The following is a 27,724-nucleotide window of genomic DNA, read 5'->3' as shown; positions in this document are numbered from 1 at the left end:
ACCTTGTGGACAGCCTTCACAGAAGAGTTGAAGCTGTTATAGCTGCAAAGGGTGGGCCAACCCAATATTGAACCCTACGGACTAAGACTGGGATGCCAATAAAGTTCATGTGTGTATAAAGGCAGGCGTCCCAATATTTATGGTAATATAGTGTATATCAGACTATATCCCCACGAATGTGTAAATGGAGAGATTTCCTTTTGTACTCCAAGATAGTGACGTTCACGAGAAAATGGGAATATTTAATGTGCCCAAAATACAATAACAAAAAATATATAACATGTGTTAAAAACATACATTTATTATATCAAATTGTTAAAATTTTCATGAAAACATATTGTTAAACTGCACATCCCACTAATTGAATATCCATCCAAAGATGGTTGTAAAAATGCATCTAGAAAGTCAGGGTCGACGCGTTTTATCTATCTTGGGGCTTCTTCAGTAGTGATGGACGAACTTCCGACGGGACGTTTCGCGAAAGCGAAATGCGAACGGACTCAAACGTTCGCGAAACCGAACGTTCGCCGCGGGCCCCATTGACTTCAATGGGAGGCGAACTTTGCAAACCTTCATGTCGAATTTGCGGCCACGTGGTAATTATTAGGGGGTAAAACGTAGTCCCACCATCTGGACAATGACATAATACATGTATGAGGTGAATTTGGGATCGATAACTACAAGCATTTTTATTTTATTTGGGAAATTGTTCTAACAATTCAGGACTATGGAGCTAATGAAGGCAATGGAGGAGAGGGAAGGTCAGGGACCAGGGTAGGCAAAGAAGAGGGTGCAGGAGATGATCACCAGCAGCGTGACATACCGGAATGACACATGCACCGTGATAGAGGCATCTGACAGCAGCACCGTAATACAGAGCACTGACAGCAGCACCGTGACATACAGCGCTGACAGCAGCACCGTGACATACAGCGCTGACAGCAGCACCGTGACATACAGCGCTGACAGCAGCACCGTGACATACAGCGCTGACAGCAGCACCGTGACATACAGCGCTGACAGCAGCACCGTGACATACAGCGCTGACAGCAGCACCGTGACATACAGCGCTGACAGCAGCACCGTGACATACAGCGCTGACAGCAGCACCGTGACATACAGCGCTGACAGCAGCACCGTGACATACAGCACTGACAGCAGCACCGTAAGCAGCCCCAGGAGGAAGTCAGCACAGCACAGGGATGGTGTGATCCCCTCATAATAAGAACCCCCAGGAGGAAGTCAGCACAGCACAGGGATAGTGTGATCCCTTCATAATAAGAACCCCCAGGAGGAAGTCAGCACAGCACAGGGATATCATAAGCAGCCCCAGTAGAAATATGACACCGCTCAACCTCTTCAAAGAGGAGGGTAGGGGCATATAGTACGGTGTGCTTTTTTGGGTCAAGGAAGTGAGCCAAATGAATTAAGAAGGTCTGTGTGCTTGATTAAAAAAATAGTTTATAGACATATACATGGTCTACTGGTCACATGTGTTGAATTCCTCCGAGATCCATGCCTCATTCATTTTTAGAAATGTGAGGTAGTTAACACTGTCGTGAGCTAGGCGAGTACGCTTATCGGTCACAATCCCCCCTGCTGCGCTGAACGTCCTTTCGGACAGGACACTGGATGAGGGGCAAGCCAACAGTTCGATTGCAAATTGGGCAAGCTCTGGCCAGAGGTCAAGCCTGCCCACCCAGTAGTCTAGGGGTTCATCACTCCTCAGAGCGTCCACATCGGCCGTTAACCCAATGTAGTCGGACACCTGACGGTCTAGGCGTTCCCTGATGCTGGATCCGGATGACACCTGTCGATGGGTCGGCTGAAAGAATGACCTCATATCCGAAGTCACCAACACATCTTCAAACCGGCCTCTTCTTGCAGGCGCTGTTGGATTGGTACCCGCAAATCCTTCTCTGGGAGTGGGAATTGCTCCTCTGCCAGCGCACGCAAAAGCAGAATGCAGCATTTCTCGAAGCAAGGCCTGGAAGTGCTGCATTCTGACAGCCCTCTGCGACGGCGGTAACATTTCCGCCATTTTGTGTTTGTACCGGGGGTCTAAGTACGTTGCCACCCAGTACTGGTCCTTGACCCTCATGCTTTTTATACGGGGGTCCCTATTAAAACACTGGAGCATGAAGGCCCCCATTTGCACTAAAGTGGAAGCGGTGTGGTGGCCTGGCTCCTGCTCATCATCCAGGATAATGTCGTCCTCTTCATTCTCCTCTCCCCATCCTCGCACAACAGGGATCCCAGAAAGGTTTAAAGCATGCTCTTCTTGCTCCTGCTCATCCGCCCCGGCACCATCCTCCTCTGACTCCTCATCAGACTCCTGTTGTTGACTTGTCTCAGATAGAGTAGCCCCCCCTGGGAATTCATCCAGCATTGCGACTTCCTCATCTTCCCGCTCCTGCTCCTCCACAGCCTGATCAATGACACGACGCAATGCACGCTCCAGAAAGAAGGCATAAGGTACCATGTCACTGATGGCGCCATGGCTGCGACTGACCAGTTTGGTGATCTCCTCAAATGGCCGCAGAAGTCTGCATGTGTCGCGCATGAGCAGCCACTGGCGCGGTGAAAAAAAACCCAGCTCCCCAGAACCGTTTCTTTCGCAGAGTTCATACAGGTAGACGTTAACTGCACGTTTCTGCTGGAGCAGCCTATCAAGCATATAGAAGGTTGAGTTCCATCGCGTCGGGCAATCGCAAATAAGACGTCTGACCGGCAGATGGTGTCGCCGCTGAATGTCAGCAAGGCGAGCCATGGCCGTGTAAGATCTTCTGAAATGGGCCGAGATTTTCCTTGCCTGCCGCAAGATGTCCTGGACCCCAGGGTATTTGACAAGGAATCGCTGCACGACCAAGTTTAAGACGTGTGCCATGCACGGCACGTGCGTGATTTTGCCCTGTTTCAATGCGCTAAGCAGATTGGCACCGTTGTCACACACCACTTTACCAACTGTCAAATTGAGCGGTGTTAGCCACTCATCTGCCTGTGAACGCAAAGCTGAAAGGAGTGCCGGGCCAGTGTGGCTCTTTGCTTCCAGGCACAACAGACGCAGCACGGCATGGCAACGTCTCACCTGGCATGTGGAATAGGTTCTGGGGAGCTTGGGCGGTGCAGCGGAAGAGACGCTAGCAGCGGAAAAGGAGGAGGCAGCTGAGGAGGAGAGGGAGGAGGATGGAGTAGGAGGAGGAGAAGAAGAGTCAGGCCTGCATGCAATCCGTGGCGGTAAAACCAAATCTACACGGGTGCCACGGGTTACATGCTTGACGGCCGTCAGAAGGTTCACCCAGTGGGCAGTAAAACTGATATACCTTCCCTGCCCGTGTTTGCTAGACCACGTGTCTGTGGTCAGATGTATCTTGGCACCGACACTGTGTGCCAGAGATACATTCACTTGCCGCTGAACATGGCCATATAGCTCTGGGATGCCCTTCTCTGAGAAATACTTCCTTCCTGGGACCTTCCATTGTGGTGTTCCAATGGCCACAAATTTGCGAAAGGCCTCCGAGTCCACCAGTTTATATGGCAGTAGTTGGCGGGCTATGAGTTCTGACAAGCCAGCCGCCAACCGTTGGGCAAGAGGGTTATCCGGCGTCATCATTTTTTTACGCTCAAACATTAGGCCCACGGAAGCCTGCCTTTTTGCAGAAAAATGTGAGCTTGGCGTGATGGAAGGTGGAGTGGAGGACAATTGTGAGGAGAGAGGAGAAGGAGAAGTAGAAGACGAGGCTGGACGGTGAGAGCCTGCAGTGTGGCTTTGTGTGTTCCGTTGCTCCCACTGGGCTCGGTGATGGCTGCTCATGTGCCTTCTTAAGGCGGTCGTCCCTAGGTGAGTATTGGGCTTACCGCGACTAACGCGTTGACTGCAAAGATTGCAGATGGCAACGCTATTGTCAGCAGCGGACACGTTAAAAAAAGCCCACACTGCGGAGCCATGTGCCGGTGTCCTGGGAGCGCCAGATGTGACCGTACATGGTCGATGACTCGCTCCTGATACATTTGCAGTCTGCTTTGTCCCTCCTGTGCAATGTAAGTTATTCCTGCTTCTCCTCCCTATCTGCTGGTCCATATCTCCCTCTGAACTCCCCTCCTCTTCCTCTCTTGTGGGCACCCACGTGACATCACTAGACACGTCATCATCAACGTCACCTTCCCCACCGCTATAAGTAGAGATCTCGGAGTAGGCAGCAACACCGGGGACCAACCTCCTCCTTGGGCTGATCTGGGTACTGTCGTCAGACTGCTGAGTAGCGCTTGTTGCTACCTCCTCTTCCTGATCCAATACCAAGAGTGGCTGCGCATCAGAAATGTCCTCTTGATATGGATCGGAAAATAATTCCAGTGACTCAAGCGGAAGGTATGTGGTGGTGGTGGTGGTGGTCGTGTTGTTGGTGGTAGTGTCTTTGGGGGTGCACATAGCAGAGAGTGAAGAAGAGGGTGCAGATCGAGAGGATGAGGAGGGTGCAGAAGAGTAAGGCTGAGCGAGCCACTCAACCAAGTCTGGTGCATCCTTTAAAGTAATTGAACGCACCTTCTGCAACTTCCCACTTTGGCTCAAGCCTGTTGCTCCTGCCCTACCCCTACCACCCCTGCGGAAGGGCCTGCCTCTTCCTCTGCCTGTCATTTTTTAAATGACCCTGTGACAAAACTCTTAGTCCCTATACCGATGAAGGACTGCTGCAGTATAGGGCAGCAGTCAGCAGTGGTGCACGTCAACCCTATCTATTGTGGACCGATAGCGGTCCTTACAGAACAGCAGACTGTACCGCACTCAAGCCTATGTACCGTAGCACCCTATACCAAGTTACCAGTCCTTATAAGAACTTTTGTGGACCAAGCAGGTTGTGTATTAGTGTTTAGCAGACTGTACGTCAGTCCCTATACCGCTGAAGGACTGCTGCAGTATAGGGCAGCAGTCAGCAGTGGTGCACGTCAACCCTATCTATTGTGGACCGATAGCGGTCCTTACAGAACAGCAGACTGTACCGCACTCAAGCCTATGTACCGTAGCACCCTATACCAAGTTACCAGTCCTTATAAGAACTTTTGTGGACCAAGCAGGTTGTGTATTAGTGTTTAGCAGACTGTACGTCAGTCCCTATACCGCTGAAGGACTGCTGCAGTATAGGGCAGCGGTCAGCAGTGGTGCACGTCAACCCTATCTATTGTGGACCGATAGCGGTCCTTACAGAACAGCAGACTGTACCGCACTCAAGCCTATGTACCGTAGCACCCTATACCAAGTTACCAGTCCTTATAAGAACTTTTGTGGAACAAGCAGGTTGTGTGTTAGTGATTAGCAGACTGTACGTCAGTCCCTATACCGCTGAAGGACTGCTGCAGTATAGGTGAGCGGTCAGCAGTGGTGCACGTCAACCCTATCTATTGTGGACCTATAGCGGTCCTTACAGAACAGCAGACTGTACCGCACTCAAGCCTATGTACCGTAGCACCCTATACCAAGTTACCAGTCCTTATAAGAACTTTTGTGGACCAAGCAGGTTGTGTATTAGTGTTTAGCAGACTGTACGTCAGTCCCTATACCGCTGAAGGACTGCTGCAGTATAGGGCAGCGGTCAGCAGTGGTGCACGTCAACCCTATCTATTGTGGACCGATAGCGGTCCTTACAGAACAGCAGACTGTACCGCACTCAAGCCTATGTACCGTAGCACCCTATACCAAGTTACCAGTCCTTATAAGAACTTTTGTGGAACAAGTGAGTTGTGAATGTTTAGCAGACTGCAGCAGAAGGGCAGCAGTCAAGTATAATATCCTTTCTATATTTGGAAGAAAGAATATTATACATGTACAAGCCTATTACTGTACCACTGATACCAGTCCTGAAAAGAACCTTTGTGGAACTAATAATAACAGCAAGTCTTTAAAATTACCCTCACTGCCTGACAACACTGCTTCCTTCCTGTCCCTATACAAATTGGCAAAAAAAGAGAACGATTAGTGGTTACTGGAACAGCTCTTTTGTGGACCTTGATAGTAACAGCTAATGATGATGATGATGATGATGATGATGAAAGACTAATCTGGCTGTCCCTGTAGCATACACCGTCCTTTCCCTTTCTCTAAACTAACAAAAGACACTCAGGCTGCTGCAAGAATCAGCAGCACAGCAAACCTATCAACACCTAACACCTATACCAGTCCTGAAAAGAACTTTTGTGTACCAAATAGCTAGTGGTTTATCTCTCCCTACTCCACACAGGAACCTGTCCCTATCGTAACAGAAGAAAGAATGTAAAATGGCCACCGGATCGGGTGTATTTATAGGTTAGGGGGAATGTCCAAGTGTCCATGTGCTGTCATGTCTCAATTGGCTGTCCTGTATCACATGATAAACGTGTCACCAAAGGTTAAAGTTCTTGTATACATTAAACACGTAAGTCCGCCGCGGCGAACGACGGAAAAAGGCGTTCGAACGTGCGGACCGCGAATGTCGGAAATTCGCCGCGAAACGACCGCCGGGCGAAACGTTCGTCCATCACTATTCTTCAGGATACCTTTAATAGTCGATAATAGATCAAGGGTGTAGCTAATAAAAAACAAAATATATATTATATACAAATACACAAAATAACCAAAATGACATAATATATCACAATACAGGGAAAACTGAGTATGTCCAATTCCAAATGACTTTATATTATTATGAACAAAACATTTTGTGTATGATTTCGATGAACAAAAAAAAAAAAAAGACAGCAGAAAATAGCAACCACCGCTCATTATTTTAATAAAAAATAAATAAAATACATAGCTTACCTAAACACAAATTCAACCGGTAAAGTAAAGATCAGTCTGTCTGGTTGAATTTGTTACATACAGGTGTGCTCATAAGTTTACATACCCTGACAGAATTTGATTTCTTTGGCCATTTTTCAGAGAATATGAATGATAACACAAAGACTTTTCTTTCACTCATGGTTAGTGTTTGGCTGAAGCCGTTTATCATCAATCAACTGTGTTTACTCTTTTTAAATCATAATGGCAACGTAAATGACCCTGATCAAAAGTTTACATACCCCTGGTGATTTTCGCCTGATAACATGCACACAGGTTGACACAAAGGGGTTTGAATGGCTAGTAAAGGTAACCATCCTCACCTGTGATCTGTTTGCTTGTAATCAGTGTGTGTATAAAAGGACAATGAGTTTCTGGACTCCTGACAGACCCTTGCATCTTTCATCCAGTGCTGCACTGACGTTTCTGGATTCTGAGTCATGGGGAAAGCAAAAGAATTGTCAAAGGATCTTGCGGGAAAAGGTAGTTGAACTGTATAAAACAGGAAAGGGATATAAAAAGATATCCAAGGAATTGAGAATGCCAATCAGCAATGGAAAATGAGAGGTTCTGTTGAAACCAAACCACAGTCAGGTAGACCAACTAAAATTTCAGCCACAACTGCCAGGAAACTTGTTTGGGATGCAAAGAAAAACCGCACAAATAACTTCAGGTGAAATACAGGACTCCCTGAAAACATGTGGTGTGGCTGTTTCAAGATGCACAATAAGGAGGCACTTGAAGAAAGATGGGCTGCATAGTCGAGTCGCCAGAAGAAAGCCATTACTACGCAAATGCCACAAAGTATCCCGTTTACAATACGCCAAACAGCACAGAGACAAGCCACAAACCTTCTGGCACAAAGTCATTTGGAGCGATGAGATCAAAATTTAGCTTTTTGGCCACAACCATAAACACTACATTTGGAGAGGAGTCAACAAGGCCTATGATGAAAGGTCCACCACTCCTACTGTGAAACACGGAGGTGGATTGCTGATGTTTTGGGGATGTGTGAGCCACAAAAGGCACAGGATATTTGGTCAAAATTGGAGAAAAGATGAATGCAGTATGTTATCAAAAAATATTGGAGGAACATTTGCATTCATCAGCCAGGAAGCTGCGCATGGGACGTACTTTGACATTCCAACATGACAATGATCCAAAACACAAGGCCAAGTTAACTTGTCATTGGCTACAGCAGAATTAGGTGAAGGTTCTGGAGAGGCCATCTCAGTCTCCTGACCTCAATATCATAGAGCCCCTCTGGGGAGATATCAAACATGCAGTTCACGCAAGACAGCTGAAGAATTTACAGGAATTGGAGGACTTTTTGCCAAGAGGAATGGGCAGCTTTACCATCTGAGAAGATAAAGAGCCTCATCCACAAATACCACAAAAGACTTAAAGGGGGCAAAACACGGTATTAAGAACTGAGGTATGTAAACTTTTGATCAGGATCATTTGGGTAGTTTCTGTTGCCATTATGATTTAAAAAGAATAAACAAAGAAGGTGGAGGAGCGCAAGGTCTCTAACGTCCACCAGCTCCGCGATGTCGTCATGGAGGAGGGGAAGAGGACTCCAGTGGCAACCTGTGAAGCTCTGGTGACCTCCATGCCCAAGAGGGTTAAGGCAGTGCTGGAAAATAATGGTAGCCACACAAAATATTGACACTTTGGGGCCCAGTTTGGACATTTTCACTTAGGGGTGTACTCACTTTTGTTGCCAGCGGTTTAGAAATTAATAGCTGTGTGCAGGGCCGTCTTTAAGACAGGGCAAAAGGGGCAGCTGCCATGGGCCCTGTCATTGTTGTGGGGCCCAACGCAGCTGCCTCATATTTGCCAACTATCCCAGTTAAAATTCCCCCACCCCCTGACATTTTAGTCCCATACTGTGTCTTGATATCTCTGTGTGAAGTGCTACTACTAATGCTGCCCAACTCTGCCCTATTGTTGTGTACAGATGACTCAGCTGCAGACCTGTGTTTACATGTAAATAACCGGCATTCATATATAAATAGAAAACAAAAGAGAGGGTATGACAGAACCACGTGAATTTGTTGTGCCACATCCTAAAACATAGCAAAAAAGGAGAAAGAGTCCCCTGGGTGTGGATTTTTAAGGCACGTACAAACTGAAATAATATACAAGTTATTTTATTACATAAAACAAACAAAAAGCAAATTAGTATACTGTATACATCTAAAAAGTACACCAACGGGTATATATATAGCCAGTATTAATGCTATATTCGGTTACGTCGTATCATTCATTTGAAAAGAATTACCCTACGTGTTTCGGAGCTTGACAAAGCATGTCCTTCTTCAGGGGTGTAAATACAAAGTTTTTGTAGAATCTGATAAATAGCGGGGAACAAGGTTTCACAATTAGATAATATCTAGGCAGGGAATGGCACAAGAATGCAACAAATAATTGTCAGGCATGGTTCAGAAATACTTACAATATTGCTAACAGATATGGTAGTAGCCCACAGGTACCATTTGATAAAAACAAGTAGTTATACAGGACCGTGTAGATATGTATGACTGCGCCAGTGTTCGGGGCACATCCCACAGTTTGTCTATACTCCAGCAAGTGTTATAGATATCATGCAGAAATGATATGGAGAAAATTCTGCAGTCCCAAAACAGGGGAGAAGTTCATGTGGACTGAAGCTTTAATAGTCCTTTACCCAGAACTACTCCTGAATGAAAAAAGAAGAGCAGAAAGAAAAAAGAAAAACCAAATAGTAAATACAAAAAAAAATTTTTATAAAAAAAATATAAATGAGAATAAATAAAAATAAAAACTAAAATAATAAAAAATAAAAATTGAAAATTGGAAAATAGTAGAAACGAATAAAAAATAAATAAAATGAAATAAAATAAAATAATATAAAATAAAATAAAAAATAATAAAGAATAAAGTATTGTACTCCAGAAGGTGAGCGGTGCCAGTGAGGAAACACTGGGGCTGACAATTAAAGTGCCGGGTAGAAAACGGTGCAGCAGTTGAGAAGTGTAGATCAAGTGATAAAAAGTATGAAATATAGCTGGATAGTTCATAAAAGAAGGTAACAGCCCGCAATGCAGTAACCAAAAGTCCGGCACTGGAAGTGCATCAAAAGGACACAACTATGTAGTATATATATTAAAGTAACCTGCTTACTATGCAGTGGAATAGGGAGAATTCAAGTATCAAGTCGCATTATTACAGGTAAAAAAGTATTCACTAATTAGTAATACAGGTATCACATTAGTAGTGTAGATGGAAAAGAGGAAACTTAGACTGCCATAATAAAAGTACAGAAGAGTTAAACAAGGATCAAGCAGCACTTTGATAACTTACTTGGAGGTATGGGGTTGTTGGAAAGGATAAACAGCCCGTTAAGCTGGCGTCCTGCAAATGAAGTCTGCAGACACCAGTCAAGACGGTGCTGATAATAAAGGCACCCCGAACCTCAAACAGCTGGTGCTGATTAAGATGCACCAGCTGTTAGAGAGCTCGTAACTCCCTGCACACGTCAGCCCCCTGGGCGGTGTGCGCGGGGCCACGCCCCGACGCCACCCAAGCCAATGAGCAAGCGGCGTCGGGCCGAGGATACGCCCACCGCACCCGACGCCATCAGGAAGCCCATCCCGAGGACAGAGCATGTGCCTCGGGAGTAGCAAGATGGCGCCGGCGTGCAGCATGCCAGGCCACGCCCACGACGTCCACAACAGAGGCCTGACAGCGCCAGAACGAGGCCCCGCCCACTCCTCCCACCGGCACAGAAACTCTAGCAGGCAAACGATGTCCACCGGAGAAACAGGACAGGTGACAGGCAGCCAAATAACATTGCCCGCCATGTCACCATCTTTACGGCCGCCTGCGAGGAAAATCCCGGGCGGCCAGATGTGCCAGCGAACCCCGCTCACAACCACAGACCACCTGCAGAACAAAAAAATATATATATAATGTGGAGAAAGATAAAGAGTAGTACATTTTAATAATAAATGGTATTTGTATAAAAGTAAATTTAGGGACAAAGACAAAAGGTGGTGACCAGGAGCACAGGCGGGGTCAAATACAGTAAGAAAATTACATAATAAACAATATAGTTGTAACATTACATATACGTAAACCACAACTCCAAATTGAGTAGAACGAAATAGCAAAACATAAGATTTTAAAGATAAATACACTGTAAATACAAAGGTATTCCGAGAGGTATTTGGAGGCCCATACACTACTGTTCTCTCCCCCCTGAAACAAAGCCTTCCAAAAATGGTTTGAACCAGATGGCGTCATTTAGACCCGGGGCCTGAGTAGCTTTTAAATAATGAATCCATCGAGATTCAGTCTGCAGGAGATTTTTATTCCAGTCACCTCCTCTGGGGTTGGGATGAACCCTATCTAAAATAAGAAATTAGATTTTTGGAAATTTGCCCCCATGAACTAAACTAGTGTGGCGGCCCAGGGGGAGATCTGGGTCGCAAGTACGAATGCTATTAATGTGCCTATATGCACGTTTCCAAAACTCTTGTTTTGTTTTGCCGACATAAAAACAGCCGCACTCACACAGGAGCAGGTAGATTATCCTGTAGGTGCGGCAATTAGCAAAATGTTTAGGATAGAAAATTTTGCCATTAGGTAAAAGTGGATTCTTTTGTATCATCATGTATCTACAGTAGTGGCATTTGCCACACATGTAGGTACCCTTGTATTTACAGTGTACAGGAAGAGTAGCATCACGGAATTCACTTTGCATAAGAGTATCCCCAAGGGAGGTAGGACGTTTAAAGGTGTATGAAGGTTGGGGTGTCACGAATTTTCCTAAAATAGGGTCGCACGTAAGTAGGTGCCAATATTTGGCAATTATTTTCTTAACCTGCTCATGTTGAGTACTGTATTTGGTGATAATTCTGACCTGGTCAGTTTCCTTTTTTTGTTTTTTTACAATAAATAAGGTCAGCTCGCGTATACGAGTTAGCTCGTTTGAAGGCTCGCTTCAGGGAGGCGTGAGAATAGCCACGCTGGAGTAATCTCTCGCGGAGCTGATTGGCTCCCTCCCGGAACACGGCCTCATCAGAGCAGTTGCGCCTCACCCGGAGGTATTGACTATATGGAATAGAGTTAAGTAGCGGCTTTGGGTGGAAGCTTGATGCAAACAAAATAGAATTGCCTGCAGTTGGCTTCCTAAAAAGTTTGCTTAGCACAGTGCCTGACTCTCACCTATAGATCTCCACATCAAGGAAAGTGATCTGATTCAGATCAAAATTCATGGTAAACTGTAGATTAAAGTTATTCTTGTTGATTCTCAGAAGCCACTGTTCCAGTAGCTCTTGGGGACGTCCCAGATGATGAAGATGTCGTCGATGTACTGGTACCAACATGTGATGTGGTCCGAGTACATCGACAAGTCCTCATCATCCAGGACCATTGCCTCCCATTCCCCCAGATACAGGTTGGCATAGGATGGGGCACAACATGTCCCCATTGCCACCCCCTGTATCTGGAGAAAGTGGGAGCCATTAAAAGTAAATACGTTATGCTGCAAAATAAAATCCAAAATCGAAACAATAAATTCTCCATATCTGGGGTCGACTCCAGAGTTCTTAAATAGAAAATGTTGAATAACAGATATCCCTTTATCATGGGGGATAGTGTTATAGAGGGATTCTGCATCTACCGTAACGAAGATAGCATGATCCGAGATGGTTAAAGTGTCAATAATTTGCAGGAAATGCAGGGTATCTTTAACAAAAGAGGGGAGGGAAAAAACAAATGGTTTTAAGAATTTGTCCACCAATTTACTAGCGTTATCACTAAGTGAGCCAACCCCTGATATGATAGGCCTGCCGGGGGATTAATTGCATTCTTGTGGATTTTGGGTAGAGCGTAGAAAACAGGGACACGTGGAAATGTATTTTTAATGAAATCCCGAGTTTGTTGAGTAATAATTTGATTTGAAAAAGCTGAATTGATAATGGCATAGAAGTTATGAGTGTACTTTTTTATAATGTCGGTTGGGACCTGACGGTACCATTCAACATTATTAAGTACCTTATTGCACATATCTACATATGTTGTATTGTCCAAAAGGACAATGTTGCCCCCCTTGTCAGATGTTTTAATTGTGATGCTTTTATTACGACGAAGCTGCTGAAGGGCTCTATGTTCCTGTTTGCTCAAATTAGATGGAGTAGATGTCCTAATTTTGAGTGCTTCTAAATCATTATGAATCAATTAAAAAAATGCAGCAGCGTTAGGGCAAGTACTTGGGGAGGGGGGGGGCAGAAGTCAGATTTTTTCCTCAGGGAAGACTTACTTAACTGGTTGGACATTGGTATCTTAGGAGTTACCAGGATCTGTTAACAACAAGGACAAATCCAATTGGTCGATAAGGTCAACGGGGTGGTTTTCTTCTAAAATGGTTACTAGTTGGTCAAGAGCTTGTGTTTCCTGTAAAGTAAATGTCGATCAAATTGCCTTCGTGGAAAAAAGTTATTTGAGTAATAGTTTACGAACAAATAGCTGGAGGTCTTTATATACCTCAAAAACATCCATATCTTGATTGGGGCAAAAATTGAGGCCTTTTCTAAGGACATTCATTTCATCACTAGAAAGTTCATAGGAAGATAAATTGACTATAGTTAAATCAGGTACTGCCTCCTGAGGGGGTACTAAAGGGCTAGGTGGGTGTATGTGTTGAGACTGTCCAGTACTGAAGGAGTGCCTGCTAGGATTCGTTCTAAAAAAGAGGGGTCGTTGGAGATAGTATCAGTAGAAGTTTTAATAGTAGGATTGTGAGATATAGTGTTAGTGTGAGTGTGAGAGAGATCCCCTGTGACTGCTGGGGGCACCGGCTGCTCAGGAGGTACTACAGGTGGGGATGTGGATTGGGAAGAAGTGGTCATATCAAATGTGAGTTTCTTAGCCTGTTGAATTTCAGTGGGGTCGCCTGGATGTAGGCGCTTGGAGCTCACTGTGGATTTAGACGTATTATTTATGTCGGCAAAACAAAACAAGAGTTTTGGAAAAGTGCATATAGGCACATTAATAGCATGCGTACTTGCGACCCAGATCTCCCCCTGGGCCGCCACACTAGTTTAGTTCATGGGGGCAAATTTCCAAAAATCTAATTTCTTATTTTAGATAGGGTTCATCCCAACCCCAGAGGAGGTGACTGGAATAAAAATCTCCTGCAGACTGAATCTCGATGGATTCATTATTTAAAAGCTACTCAGGCCCCGGGTCTAAATGACGCCATCTGGTTCAAACCATTTTTGGAAGGCTTTGTTTCAGGGGGGAGAGAACAGTAGTGTATGGGCCACCAAATACCTCTCGGAATACCTTTGTATTTACAGTGTATTTATCTTTAAAATCTTATGTTTTGCTATTTCGTTCTACTCAATTTGGAGTTGTGGTTTACGTATATGTAATGTTACAACTATATTGTTTATTATGTAATTTTCTTACTGTATTTGACCCCGCCTGTGCTCCTGGTCACCACCTTTTGTCTTTGTCCCTATATTTACTTTTATACAAATACCATTTATTATTAAAATTTACTACTCTTTATTTTTCTCCACATTATATATATATATTTTTTTGCTCTGCAGGTGGTCTGTGGTTGTAAGCGGGGTTCGCCCGGCACATCCGGCCTCCCGGGATTTTCCCCGTGGGCGGCCGTAAAGATGGTGACATGGCGGGCAATGTTATTTGGCTGCCTGTCACCTGTCTTGTTTCTCCGGCGGACATCCTTTGCCCGCTAGAGTTTCTGTGCCGGTGGGAGGAGTGGGCGGGGCCTCTTTCCGGCGCTGTCAGGTCTCTGTTGCGGACGTCGTGGGAGTGGCCTGGCATGCTGCATGCCGGCGCCATCTTGCTACTCCCGAGGCACATGCTCTGTCCTCGGGATGGGCTTCCTGATGGCGCCGGGTGCGGTGGGCGTGTCCTCGGCCCGACACCGCTTGCTCATTGGCTTGGGCGCCCAGGGGGCTGACGTGTGCAGGGAGTTACGAGCTCTCTAACAGCTGGTGCATCTTAATCAGCACCAGCTGTTTGAGGTTCTGGGTGCCTTTATTATCAGCACCTTCTTGACTGGCGTCTGCAGACTTCATTTGCAGGACGCCAGCTTGACGGGCTGTTTATCCTTTCCAACAACCCTATACATCCAAGTAAGTTATCAAAGTGCTGCTTGATCCTTGTTTAACTCTTCTGTACTTTTATTATGGCAGTCTAAGTTTCCTCTTTTCCATCTACACTACTAAAGTGATACCTGTATTACTAATTAGTGAATACTTTTTTACCTGTAATAATGAGACTCGATACTTGAATTCTCCCTATTCCACTGCATAGTAAGCAAGTTACTTTAATATATATACTACATAGTTGTGTCCTTTTGATGCACTTCCAGTGCCGGACTTTTGGTTACTGCATTGCGGGCTGTTACCTTCTTTTATGAACTATCCAGCTATATTTCATACTTTTTATCACTTCATCTACACTTCTCAACTGCTGCACCGTTTTCTACCCGACACTTTAATTGTCAGCCCCAGTGTTTCCTCACTGGCACCGCTCACCTTCTGGAGTACAATACTTTATTCTTTATTATTTTTTATTTTATTTTATATTATTTTATTTTATTTCATTTTATTTATTTTTTATTAGTTTCTACTATTTTCCAATTTTCAATTTTTATTTTTTATTATTTTATTTTTTATTTTTATTTATTCTCATTTATATTTTTTTTTATAAAAAAAATTTTTGTATTTATATTTCATACTTTTTATCACTTCTCAACTGCTGCACCGTTTTCTACCCGGCACTTTAATTGTCAGCCCCAGTGTTTCCCCACTGGCACCGCTCACCTTCTGGAGTACAATACTTTATTCTTTATTATTTTTTATTTTATTTTATTTTATTTCATTTTATTTATTTTTTATTAGTTTCTACTATTTTCCAATTTTCAATTTTTATTTTTTATTATTTTATTTTTTAATTTTATTTATTCTCATTTATATTTTTTTATAAAAAAAAATTTGTATTTACTATTTGGTTTTTCTTTTTTCTTTCTGCTCTTCTTTTTTCATTCAGGAGTAGTTCTGGGTAAAGGACTATTAAAGCTTCAGTCCACATGAACTTCTCCCCTGTTTTGGGACTGCAGAATTTTCTCCATATCATTTCTGCATGACATCTATAACACTTGCTGGAGTATAGACAAACTGTGGGATGTGCCCCGAACACTGGTGGAGTCATACATATCTACACGGTCCTCTATAACTACTTGTTTTTATCAAATGGTACCTGTGGGCTACTACCATATCTGTTAGCAATATTGTAAGTATTTCTGAACCATGCCTGACAATTATTTGTTGCATTCTTGTGCAATTCCCTGCCTAGATATTATCTAATTGTGACACCTTGTTCCCCGCTATTTATCAGATTCTACAAAAACGTTGTATTTACACCCCTGAAGGACATGCTTTGTCAAGCTCCGAAACGCGTAGGGTGATTCTTTTCAAATGAATGATACGACGTAACCGAATATAGCATTAATACTGGCTATATATATACCCATTGGTGTACTTTTTAGATGTATACTGTATACTAATTTGCTTTTTGTTTGTTTTATGTAATAAAATAACTTGTATATTATTTCAGTTTGTACGTGCCTTAAAAATCAACACCCAGGGGACTCTTTCTCCTTTTTTTCATATATAAATAGCTGCATCTGGTGGCATAGATATGTAAATAAAGGCAGCATTCATATGTATATCATGCCCCCTACAGTGAGGAGATGATGTGCTGTAACCTCTAGTAACCAATCAGTGAGCAGTATTACTGAACAGTAATCTCTAGCAACCAATCAACAAGCAGTAATAATGTGCTTTAACCTCTAGCAACCAGTCAGTAAGCGGTAATAATACACTGTAACCTTTGGCAACCAATCGCAACCGCTGCCTGATCTGATACAGTAAACTGATTTTGAGTCTAGCTGCTATTTATTGTATGTCTCAGAGCAGGTGGAGAGCGAAATTGTATTTTGGGGGGGCCCAAGAAAACCTTTGCCCAGGGTCCAATCAATATTAAAGACGGCCCTGGCTGTGTGTTGAGTTATTTTGAGGGGACAGCAAATTTACACTGTTATACAAGCTGTACACTCACTACTTTACATTGTAGACAAGTGTCATTTCTTCAGTGTTGTCACATGAAAAGAGAGAAGGAAAGATTTACAGAAATGTGAGGGGTGTACTTACTTTCTTACTTTTGTGAGATACGGTATCTCTGTATCTCTCTCTCTCATATATATATATATATATATATATAGAGAGAGAGAGAGAGAGAGAGAGAGAGAGAGAGAGAGAGAGAGAGAGAGAGAGAGAGAGAGAGAGAGAGAGAGAGAGAGAGAGATACCGTAAAAAAAGTAAGTACATCCCTCACACACACACACACACACACATAGATAGATAGATAGATAGATAGAAGAATAGATAGATAGATAGATAGATAGATAGATAGATAGATAGATAGATAGATAGATAGATAGATAGATAGATTCTCACTAATTTGTACACAAGACTGCTTCTGGGCAGAAAGAAATTGGCACCAATCCATATATTAATTGCAAGTAAAGCAGAACTTCAGAGACCCACCGACAGATTGAGCCGCCCCTGCCCCGGGACACTGTAATTAATTTGGAGGTTTGTTAGTCCTGAATATGTAAATGGAGTCATATTTAAAATATTATTTATTTAATTATATGTCTCATCATAGTACTTGTAATACCTGGAAGTATCGGTTGTTTCCTTCAGAAACCAGCATTGACCTGGGTGGCAGGGAAGCAAAGCAACGGAAGGTATAATTCTACCAGGGGTGGGAATATCAAAGCAAATCAGTTTCTTTGGCCTGAAGATACAAAGCTCAGGTGTGCTCAGGTGCAACCTTCAGTTAAATGCATTCCAGATGCATCAAAACAAAAGGTTCTTAATATACTGCAGCTTTATTTCTAAGGCCAGATTTGCACTGGTGCGGCAAATGCTCCGACATTGGGAGCTCGTGCTGCATGATGTGTGATAATCAATGTTTCCCTATGGGAGCCATCTTAACTGGCCCGACACAAGTCGGTCTGACTTTGGAAATGCTTCCTGCCCTACTTTGGTCCGACTTTGATCCTACTTCAGCCCATTGAATATCGTTGAAGTCAGATCAAAGTATCCGCCATCTTGCCTGATCTGACTTTGGCATGCGACTTGTGCTCTGATGATCTTGAGCGGGAATGCCTCACCAAATTTTAAATAAAAAACCGGAATGGGTTCCCCCTTCAAGATCATACCAGGCCCTTTAGTCTGACATGTATTTTAAGGGGAACTCCCTACGCCGAAAAAACGGCGTGGGGGTCCTCTCAAAATCCATACCAGACCCTTATCCAGCCCAGCCGGTCAGCAAAGGAGATGGGGACGAGTGAGCGCCCCCCTGAACCGTACCAGCATGGGGGGGTGGATGCTTTGGGGCAGGGGGGCGTGCAAAGCACCTTGACCCCATGTTGATGAGGACAAGGGCCTCTTCCCGACAACCCTGGCCATTGGTTGTCGGGGTCTGCGGGTGGGGGGGCTTATCGGAATCTGGGAGCCCCCTTTAATAAGGGGGCCCCCGATCCCGGCCCCCCATGTGAATGAGTATGGGGTACATTGTACCCCTACCCATTCACCTGGGGAAGAAAGTGTCTATAAAAAAAACACACTAGATCGTTTTTTAAAGTAATTTATTAGGCAGCTCAGGGGGTCTCTTCCGACTTGGGGGAACTGGTATGAATTTTGGGGGGCCTCCCACGTGTGTTTGTTCACAGCATCACATCACAGTTTTGTTGTGTATGGAGCAGTGCAGCCCCAGACTGGTCAGGGTGCCCATGGTGACCCATGTTCACAGCCAAAAGTGCCTACAATAGGAATGCGAGCAACAGTACTGGACCACAGAGCACTGGAAGTTGTGTAAAATGGCCTCCAAATTCTCTAGATCTCAACTCAATTGAGCATATGTGGGGTGTGCTGGAAAAAGAAGTCTGATCCATGGAGGACCCGCCTTGCAACTTAAAGGACTTAAAGGATCTGCTACTGATGGCTTGGTGCCAGATACCACAGCGTACCTTTAGAGGTCTAGTGGAGTCCATGCCTCTACAAGTCAGGGTTGTTTTTGGTTGCAAAAGGGGGACCTACTCAATATTAGATGGGTGGCCATGATGGTATATGTATGTTTGGGTACAATCCCCTCTGAAATAGATAAAATGAGCATTGGATGATGGTTCAGCACACAAGACCGGCCTCATTATCCATATTGTACTTCTTATATTCGGGAACATTGAGAGAGAATAAAACTTTCCACTGTGTATCTGTGCTGTAGCTGGGAGCAAGTCCCAGAGGCTCCTGGTGTTCACTTACATGCAACACATCCTCCTGGGAACCCCATGCCTTGGGGTTTCTAGCATAATGATCAACTGACTGTAGGATTTGCAGTAATGAGCCTTCATTCAGTTGGCATCAACATTTTGAAAAAGAAAAACATGATTCTTATGTAACCCTCTGTGCCATTTAAAAAAAAAATGCTTTAAGGAAGTAAATAGTTAACTTATAGATCATTTTGATTGATTGCCCAGCAGACTAAAAACACAAATGTTATTTCAGATCAGGTTATAAAGATTTCCTATGGCCTACAAGTTAAATCTGCCACTTTCATACCAGAATCGTAACGTCTCTCTACTTTTTTTGCATTTTAAAAGGTCGCCTACAGATTAGCGGCTGGTGAGACTCGGATCTATAATACCACTTTACAAAGACATTATTTGGCACTACAAGGAGACGGGGAGCTCGACTTCTGACATATCACAGCTGCTGTATTGAGTGGAACGTTGCAATTTTCTCTAAAGTGCACATCAAACATTTGTACACGAGCGAAGACCATGTGCATTTCCCCCAGAGAGCCTAAAAGTATATATAAAAAAAAGCACAGTCAATTGACGCTCTTTCTGCAACTGTATCCTTTTGCCCTCATTTCCCCTTAGTTGTCCCTTTCTTTAGTTTGACATATAGACATCTAGAAAAATGTACTTTTTCTAGTGGACCTTCACCACTTCCCAGATGCTTAATAGCTCCTTGAACTCCCCTCCTTCTACAATATAAATTGCTACTTTATAAAATGTTTACTTAAATTGTTCTTTTACTATTTTTGGCCAATGATGGCCCCCCTCCTTTCCCCGCACATCATTATTCTTGCCTAAGTGAGAATGTCACGTTCCTGCTCCCTCAGCCTCCTAGGTACTTAGCAGCCTTCCAGCTTCTCCTGTCAGCTACGGGTTAACAAGCCTATTTAGACTCCTAGTAGAATCATGCCAGCCATGTCATCCATAAAATGCAATTCTTTTTTTGACATACACCTGACCATCAACACCTATAGGAGCTTGTTGGAGATCTGGCCACTACAACTACAATGGCCTGTACACACGATCAGAAATTCCACCAGCAAAAGTCAGATGAGAGCTTTTGGTCGGAAAATGCAATCGTGTGTATGCTCCATTGGAATTTTCCTGGCGGAATTTCGGCCAGCAAAAGATTGAGAGCAGGTTCTCAATTTTTCGGTCAGAAAAAGTTCGGAAAATAATTCGATGCATGCTCGGAAGCATTGAACTTCATTTTCTCGGCTCGTCCTAGTGTTGTACATCACTGTGGTCTTGATGGTCGAAAGTTCAGAGAACTTTTGTGTGACCGTGTGTATGCAAGACAGCTTGAGCTGAATCCCATTGGAAAAACCATCAGAGCTTTTTCCGACCAAAATTCCGATCGTGTGTACGCGGCATTAGAACTTGTTGGACACTTGACCATCACACCTTTAGCAGCTTGTTGGACACCTAATCATCACACCTATAGGAGCTTGTCGGACACTTGGTCATCGCGTCTATACAGTCTTGTTGGACATCCCATTCAAAATCTGTGGACATTAATTTGTAGTCAGGGGAGGGCTGGGGGGCAGGGATGCAATTGCCCCCTGGGCTGCTCTGATATGCTGTGGCAAAGGCTGCTGTGCCATCAGCTCAAGAACACACATGCGCAGTTCTTGAGCTGGCCGAGTCCAGTACTGTGATCCAGCGATGTCTTCATTTCAGGGCTGACAGTCTGTGTTACACAGCACAGCCCCGCCCAGCCCCCCCCCCTCCTCCACACCATTGGCTGGCAGAGGCAGGACCTGCTTCTTTCCCCGCCCACACTCCGGGGGAGCCCGTGTGCTGTCTGTGAGGAGGATGTGTGGGCGGGAAAGTTCAATCTGAGCAGTCGGCTGGAATCCAGTGGGGCTCCTGGGAGGCTGAGACCATCCTAGTAAGTGAACTCCTCCTCCCTTCCCCACTCTGCAGCCAAAGAGTTTTTTTTTTTTTTTTTCTAGCAGCCTGAGCAGTACCTTCTAGGTGGTATGATGTGGGCTCACACTGGAATGCTGCGGTTTGGCTGCAGTGCTGGTGTCCTGGCAGTCTTCCTGCATGTTGTCCCTGGTCCCATAGATGATGCACATTTTTACTGCATGTTCTGAAAGTGCACAAAACATCCTGCATGCTGCATCTTTGGTGCAATTCCAGAAAATGCAGCAAAAATGTGCAACCTAAAAGAAGTCTGGGGGACTGTGAAAGCCGCCAGTACACTCGCACTGCAGCACACTAAAGGCTTGTATTCACTTGCAGCAGCCACTCCTCTAAAAAGTGATCCATGCTCAGGTCACTTTTCAGAGGCATTTGACAGGCAGTGAGGAGTTGATATTACATTTCATCCCTGTCTGTTTTAACCCTCTAAATGCCAATCCCTTGGTAATTATACGGTTCACTTTGAACTCCACCTCATTTCTATTACTCTCTGTAGGTATTAGATGTGCTCTCACCTTATTGTTTGCACATCTAATATCCAAGGGTACTTTCACACTGGGGCGGTGTGGGCAGTAGTGGTAAAGCATTGCTCGTTTTAGCAGCGCTAGCGGGGCACTTTTAAAACCCACTAGCAGCTCAAGAAAGAGTTAAAACCACCTGTGTTGCTCATTTCAGTGGGCAGGGCACCTCTCCCAAACTGCCCCAATAATGCTACTTGCAGGACTTTTCAGAATGTCCTACAAGCGCACCGCCCCATTGTGAGGGCACTCGGGGCTTTCACACTGGGGTGGCATGAGAGGCAGTTTACAGGCGCTATTTTTAGCACTAAAATGCCTGTAAAGCGCCTTCAGTGTGAAAGGACCCTAAAAAGAGTTCTGGAAATAAGGTGGAGTTCAAAGTGAATTTCTACACCTAAGTGGAGCGCTCCTTTCAGAAGATTTGAGGATATTATTAAACAGAGACTGGTGGACTTAGGCCACCATAGACAGATTGAAATTCTGCCTGTTCAGCAGAAATTTCAATCAATCTATGTGCAGACTGGCTGCCCAGAATTCGATCTATCAACTGACAATACAACCAGCTTGTCTTTATTTCTTTTTTTTTGTGATCACTGCTGGCTGCTAAGCTGCCAGCAGCGATCACTGTATTCTGATGGCTTGAAAACTTTCACCTCAGAGCACACACCCACACACGGCTCTTATGGATGCTTAGTAAATCAAGTGCCAGGCTTCACTAGCATTACACCTGTGGGACTGCGACCAAGTCTGGGCACAAGCTAGCCCAGGCTCCTGGAAACATGGGAAGGGTGGCCAGTAAGAGGAGAGCTGGGAAATGACATTACTTGCCTCATATTCCTGCCACTCCTAAACCTGCTCCACTGCAGCACCAGGCCCACAATGCCCTTAATCTGGCTGGTGCCCCAGGGTGTGCACCTGCATGTGCTTTTCTCACTACCCGCAATTGACACAGGAGGAGCCTGCACCCTGGTGAATATGGTGGTCATGCCATGGAGAAAGCAGGACTTGCATGTTTAGCCTGCTGAACTCGCTGTGACTCTCAGCTACTCTGCTGGCTTGGCTTGCCCAGTGGTGTGGTGCTCACTCACCAGAGAAGCTCCAGACTCCACAGGTAGCACTTAGTATGGCGGCAGTGACAGAACAGTCTTTAGTCTTCACATTCCTGCAGTCTTATTGGTCTTTGTACTGGGTGTGGGGAAGGGGCAAGCTTTTTTTCTCAGTCTCTCTCTGGGAGACTGCTCCAAAATGATTGCCCCCACAGGGAGTGACTGCTCCACACTGCCTGCACAGAGAGTGACCGATTCACACTGCCTGTACAGAGAGGGACCGCTTCACACTGCCTGCACAGAGAGTGACCGCTTCACACTGCCTGCACAGAGAGAGTGACCGCTTCACACTGCCTGCACAGAAAGTGACCGCTTCACACTGCCCGCACAGAGAGTGACTGCTTCACACTGCCTGCACAGAGAGTGACCGCTTCACACTGCCTGCACAGAGAGAGTAACTGCTTCACACTGCCCACACAGAGAGTGACCGCTTCACACTGCCCACACAGAGAGTGACCGCTTCACACTGCGTGCACAGAGAGAGTGACTGCTTCACACTGCGTGCACAGAGAGTGACCGCTTCCCACTGCCTGCACAGAGAGAGTAACTGCTTCACACTGCCCACATGGAGAGTGACCGCTTCACACTGCTCACACAGAGAGTGACCACTTCACACTGCCTGCACAGAGAGTGACCGCTTCACACTGCCTGCACAGAGAGTGACTGCTTCACACTGCCTGCACAGAGAGTGACCGCTTCACACTGCCTGCACAGAGAGTGACTGCTTCACACTGCCTGCACAGAGAGTGACCGCTTCACACTGCCTGCACAGAGTGACTGCTTCACACTGCCTGTACAGAGAGCGACTGCTTCACACTGCCTGCACAGAGAGAGTGACTGCTTCACACTGCCTGCACAGAGAGAGTGACTGCTTCACACTGCCTGCACAGAGAGAGTGACTGCTTTACACTGCCTACACAGAGAGTGACCGCTTTACACTGCCCGCATAGAGAGTGACTGCTTCACACTGCCTGCACACAGAAAGTGACTGCTTCATACTGCCTACACAGAGAGTGACCGCTTCACACTGCCCACACAGAGAGTGACCGCTTCACACTGCCCACACAGAATGAGACCGCTTCACACTGCCTGCACAGAGAGTGACCGCTTCACACTGCCTGCACAGAGAGAGTGACCGCTTCACACTGCCTGCACAGAGAGAGTGACCGCTTCACACTGCCTGCACAGAGAGTGACCGGCAGTGTCAAGCAGTCTCTCTCTCTCTGGGGCAATGTGGAGCAGTCTCCCTCCCTCTCTGTACGGGAAATGTGGTGTAGATGGATGGTCAGCTGATTCTGGGGTTCAATGGGCCACTTGACTGGACTTGCCCCCCAGGCCTAAGGCTGCCAGCCCTCCCCTCGTAGTCAGTCCTCCTTTCCACAAGAATATGGATTGTGTCTGTGGATATTTGTGCCCAGTCAGCCTAAGTAAAACCTGTGAGGTCAGTTACTGTTGTTGGATGAGAAGACCTCACTATCCCCATTCCAATAGATATTCAGTAGGGTTGAGGGTAAGGCTCTGTGTAGGCCATTCTGAGTTTCTCCACACCAAGCCATGAAACCAAGTCTTTATGAAGCTGCTTTTGTGCACATGGACACAATCATGCTGGAGTAGAAAAAGGCCTTCCCAAAATTGTCACCAAAAGGTTGGAGGAGAACAATTGTCTAAAATGTCTATGTATGCTGTAGCTTAAGCAGTGTCTTTCAATTAAAAAGAATTAAACACAAGAATTTGGGGGCCTGTCCACCTACATTTGGCTATATAGATAGGTGTGATGGCCGGGTCTCTACCCTTAGGCCATATAGGTAGGAGTGATGGTCAGGTCTCCACCTACTGCAGGCCATATAGGTACGTGTCAAGGTCATGTCCCCACTTAACTTCGGCAATATGAGTAGGTGTGATGGTCAGGTCTCCATCTACTTTTGGCCATATAGGCAGGTGTGATTGTCAGATCTCCACCTACTTTTGGCCACATAGATGGATCTGATGGTTTGGTGTGCACAAACTTTCCAGAAGGTTTGATCGTCAGGCGCCCATATACTTTTGGTAATATATGTAGGTGTGATGGTCAGGTCTCTCTCTACTATTGGCCATATAGGTAGGTATAAGGGTCAGGTATCTACCCACTTTTGGCCATATAGGTAGGTATAATGGTGAGGTCTCCACCTACTTTTGGCCATATAGGTAGGTTTGATGGTCGGATCCCCACCTACTGTTGGCCATATAGGTAGGTGTGATGGTCAGGACTCTACTTTATTTTTGGCCATATAATGTAGGTGGGTTTGATAGTTAGGTGTGCACAAACGTTTGTTAGGTTTGATGGTCAGGTGCCCATATACTTCTGGTCATATACAGGTAGGTGTGATGGTCATGTCTCCATCTACTATTGGTCTTATAGGTAGGTGTGATAGTGAGGTATCCACCTACTATTGGCCATATAAGTAGGTGTAATAGGTCTCCATCTACTTTTGGCCATATAGGTAGGTACTACAGTCAGGTCTTCAACTACTATTGACCATATAGGTAGGTGTAATAGTCAGTTCTCCACCTACTATTGGCCACATATATAAATCTGATGGTGTGGTCTCCACCTACTTTTGGCTAGTTACAGTATGTAGGTGTAATGGTCAGGTATCTACTTTTGGCTATATAGGTAGGTTTCGTAGTCAGGCGTGCACAAATTTTTGGTAGGATTGATGGTCAGGTGCCAATATACTTTTAGTCATATAGGTAGGTGTGATGTTCAGGTCTCCATCAATTATTGGCTATATTCTGTAGGTAGGTGTGATAGTCAGGTACCTACTACTATTTGTGTAGTGTCCACCTACTATTTGCCATAGGTAGGTATAATGATCAAGTCTACACCAACTATTGGCCACATAGATAGATCATAGATAGATGTATCGTAGATAGATGTATCTATCATAGATAGATGTAGCCACCTACTTTTGGCTACATATGTAGGTGTGAGGGTCAGGTCTCCAACTACTTTTGGCTGTATAGGTAGGTTTGATAGTCAGGTGTGAACAAACTTTTGGTAGGGCTGATGGTCAGGTGCCCATATAAAGTAAAGCACACCCCTCACATTTTTGTAAATATTTTATTATATCTTATTCTTTTCATGTAACAACACTGAAGAAATTACACTTTGCTGAAATGTAAAGTAGTGAGTGTATAGCTTGTATAACAGTGTAAATTTGTTGTCCCCTCAAAAGAACTCAATACACAGCCATTAATGTCTAAACCGCTGGCAACAAAAGTGAATACACCCATAAGTGAAAATGTCCCAGTTGGGCCTAAAGTGTCAATATTTTGTGTGGCCACTGTTATTTTCCAGCACTGCCTTAACCCTCTTGGGCATGGAGTTCACCAGAGCTTCACAGGTTGCCACTGGAGTCCTCTTCCACTCCTCCATGATGACATCACAGAGCTGGTGGATCTTAGAGACATTGCGTTCCTCCGCCTTCTGTTTGAGGATGCCCCACAGATGCTCAATAGGGTTTAGGTCTGGAGACATGCTTGGCCAGTCCATCACCTTTACCCTTAGTTTCTTTAGCAAGGCAGTGGTCATCTTGGGGGTGTGTTTTGGGTCATTATCATGTTGGAATACTGCACTGCAGCCCAGTCTCCGAAAGGAGGGGATCATGCTCTGTTTTAATATGTCACAGTACATGTTGGCATTCATGGTTCCCTCAATGAACTGTAGCTCCTGAGTGTCAGCAGCACTTATGCAGCCACAGACCATGACACTCCCACCACCATGTTTGACTGTAGGCAAGACACACTTGTCTTTGTACTCCTCACCTGGTTGCCACCACACACACTTGACACCATCTGAACCAAATAAGTTTATCTTTCTTGGTCTAATCAGACCACAGAACATAGTTCCAGTAATCCATGACCTTAGTCTGCTTGTCTTCAGAAAACTGTTTGCGGGCTTTCTTGTGCATCATCTTCAGAAGAGACTTCCTTCTGGGACGACAGCCATGCAAACCAATTTGATACACTGTGTGGCATATGGTCTGAGCACTGACAGGCTGACCCCCCACACCTTCAACCTCTGCAGCAATGCTGGCAGAACTCATACGTCTATTTCCCAAAGACAACCTCTGGATATGACGCTGAGCACGTGCACTCAACTTCTTTGGTGGACCATGGCGAGGCCTGTTCTGAGTGGAAACCTGTCCTGTTAAACCGTTGTATGGTCTTGGCCACCGTGCTGCAGCTCAGTTTCAGGGTCTTGACAATCTTATTATAGCCTAGGCCAACTTTATGTAGAACAACATTTCTTTTTTTCAGATCTTCAGAGAGTTCTTTGCCATAAGGTGCCATGTTGAACTTTCAGTGACCAGTATGAGGGACTGAGAGCGATAACACCAAATTTAACACACCTGCTCCCCATTCACACCTGAGACCTCGTAACACTAATGAGTCACATGACACCTGGGAGGGAAAATGGCTAATTGGGCCCAAATTGGACATTTCCCCTCCCTTTGGAGACTGGGCCTCAGGTCATTATTCCAACTTGATAACGATCCAAACACACCTCCAAGAAAACCACTGCCTTGCTAAAGAAGCTGAGGGTAAATGTGATGGACTGGCCGAGCATGTCTCCAGACCTAAAGCCTATTAAGCATCTGTGAGGCATCCTCAAATGGAAGGTGGAGGAACACAAGGTCTCTAACATCCACCAGCTCCGTGATGTCGTCATGGAGGAGTGGAAGAGGACTCCAGTAGCAACCTGCAAAGCTGTGGTGAACTCCATGCCCAAGAAGGTTAAGGCAGTGCTGGAAAATAATGGTGGCCACACAAAATATTAACACTTTTGGGCCTAATTTGGACATTTTCACTTAGGGGTGTACTGACTTTTGTTGCCAGCGGTTTAAACATTAATGGCTGTGTGTTGAGTTAT

General features: G+C 45.1%; 2 long non-coding RNA genes across 4 annotated transcripts in view; one reads left to right on the top strand and one right to left on the bottom strand.

The window, feature by feature from the left end:
- Window positions 1-6,515: 6,515 nt before the first annotated feature.
- Window positions 6,516-27,724, bottom strand: part of LOC143960492 (uncharacterized) — a 120,612-nt gene continuing 99,403 nt past the window's right edge. The window contains exons 3-5 of one of the 3 annotated variants that reach the window (XR_013270343.1): window positions 9,267-9,509; window positions 9,093-9,161; window positions 6,516-6,560 (exon numbers count right to left, since the gene is read on the bottom strand). This is a non-coding gene — a long non-coding RNA (uncharacterized LOC143960492). Of the gene's footprint in view, window positions 6,561-8,945; window positions 9,162-9,266; window positions 9,510-27,724 lie in introns of those variants that run through there. The other 2 variants (XR_013270333.1, XR_013270339.1) reach the window with 2 other exon arrangements.
- LOC143960448 (uncharacterized) lies at window positions 14,830-16,444 on the top strand. The gene is made up of 2 exons (XR_013270327.1): window positions 14,830-14,964; window positions 15,884-16,444. It is a non-coding gene; the product is annotated as an uncharacterized LOC143960448 (long non-coding RNA).

Source organism: Lithobates pipiens, unplaced genomic scaffold, assembly GCF_037356315.1.
Source record: "Lithobates pipiens isolate NorthernLeopardFrog02 unplaced genomic scaffold, aLitPip1_a1.2 Scaffold_1, whole genome shotgun sequence".
NCBI lineage: Eukaryota > Metazoa > Chordata > Amphibia > Anura > Ranidae > Lithobates > Lithobates pipiens.
Note: the sequence above shows the minus strand (reverse complement) of the source record. Positions and strands in the feature narration are given on the sequence as shown.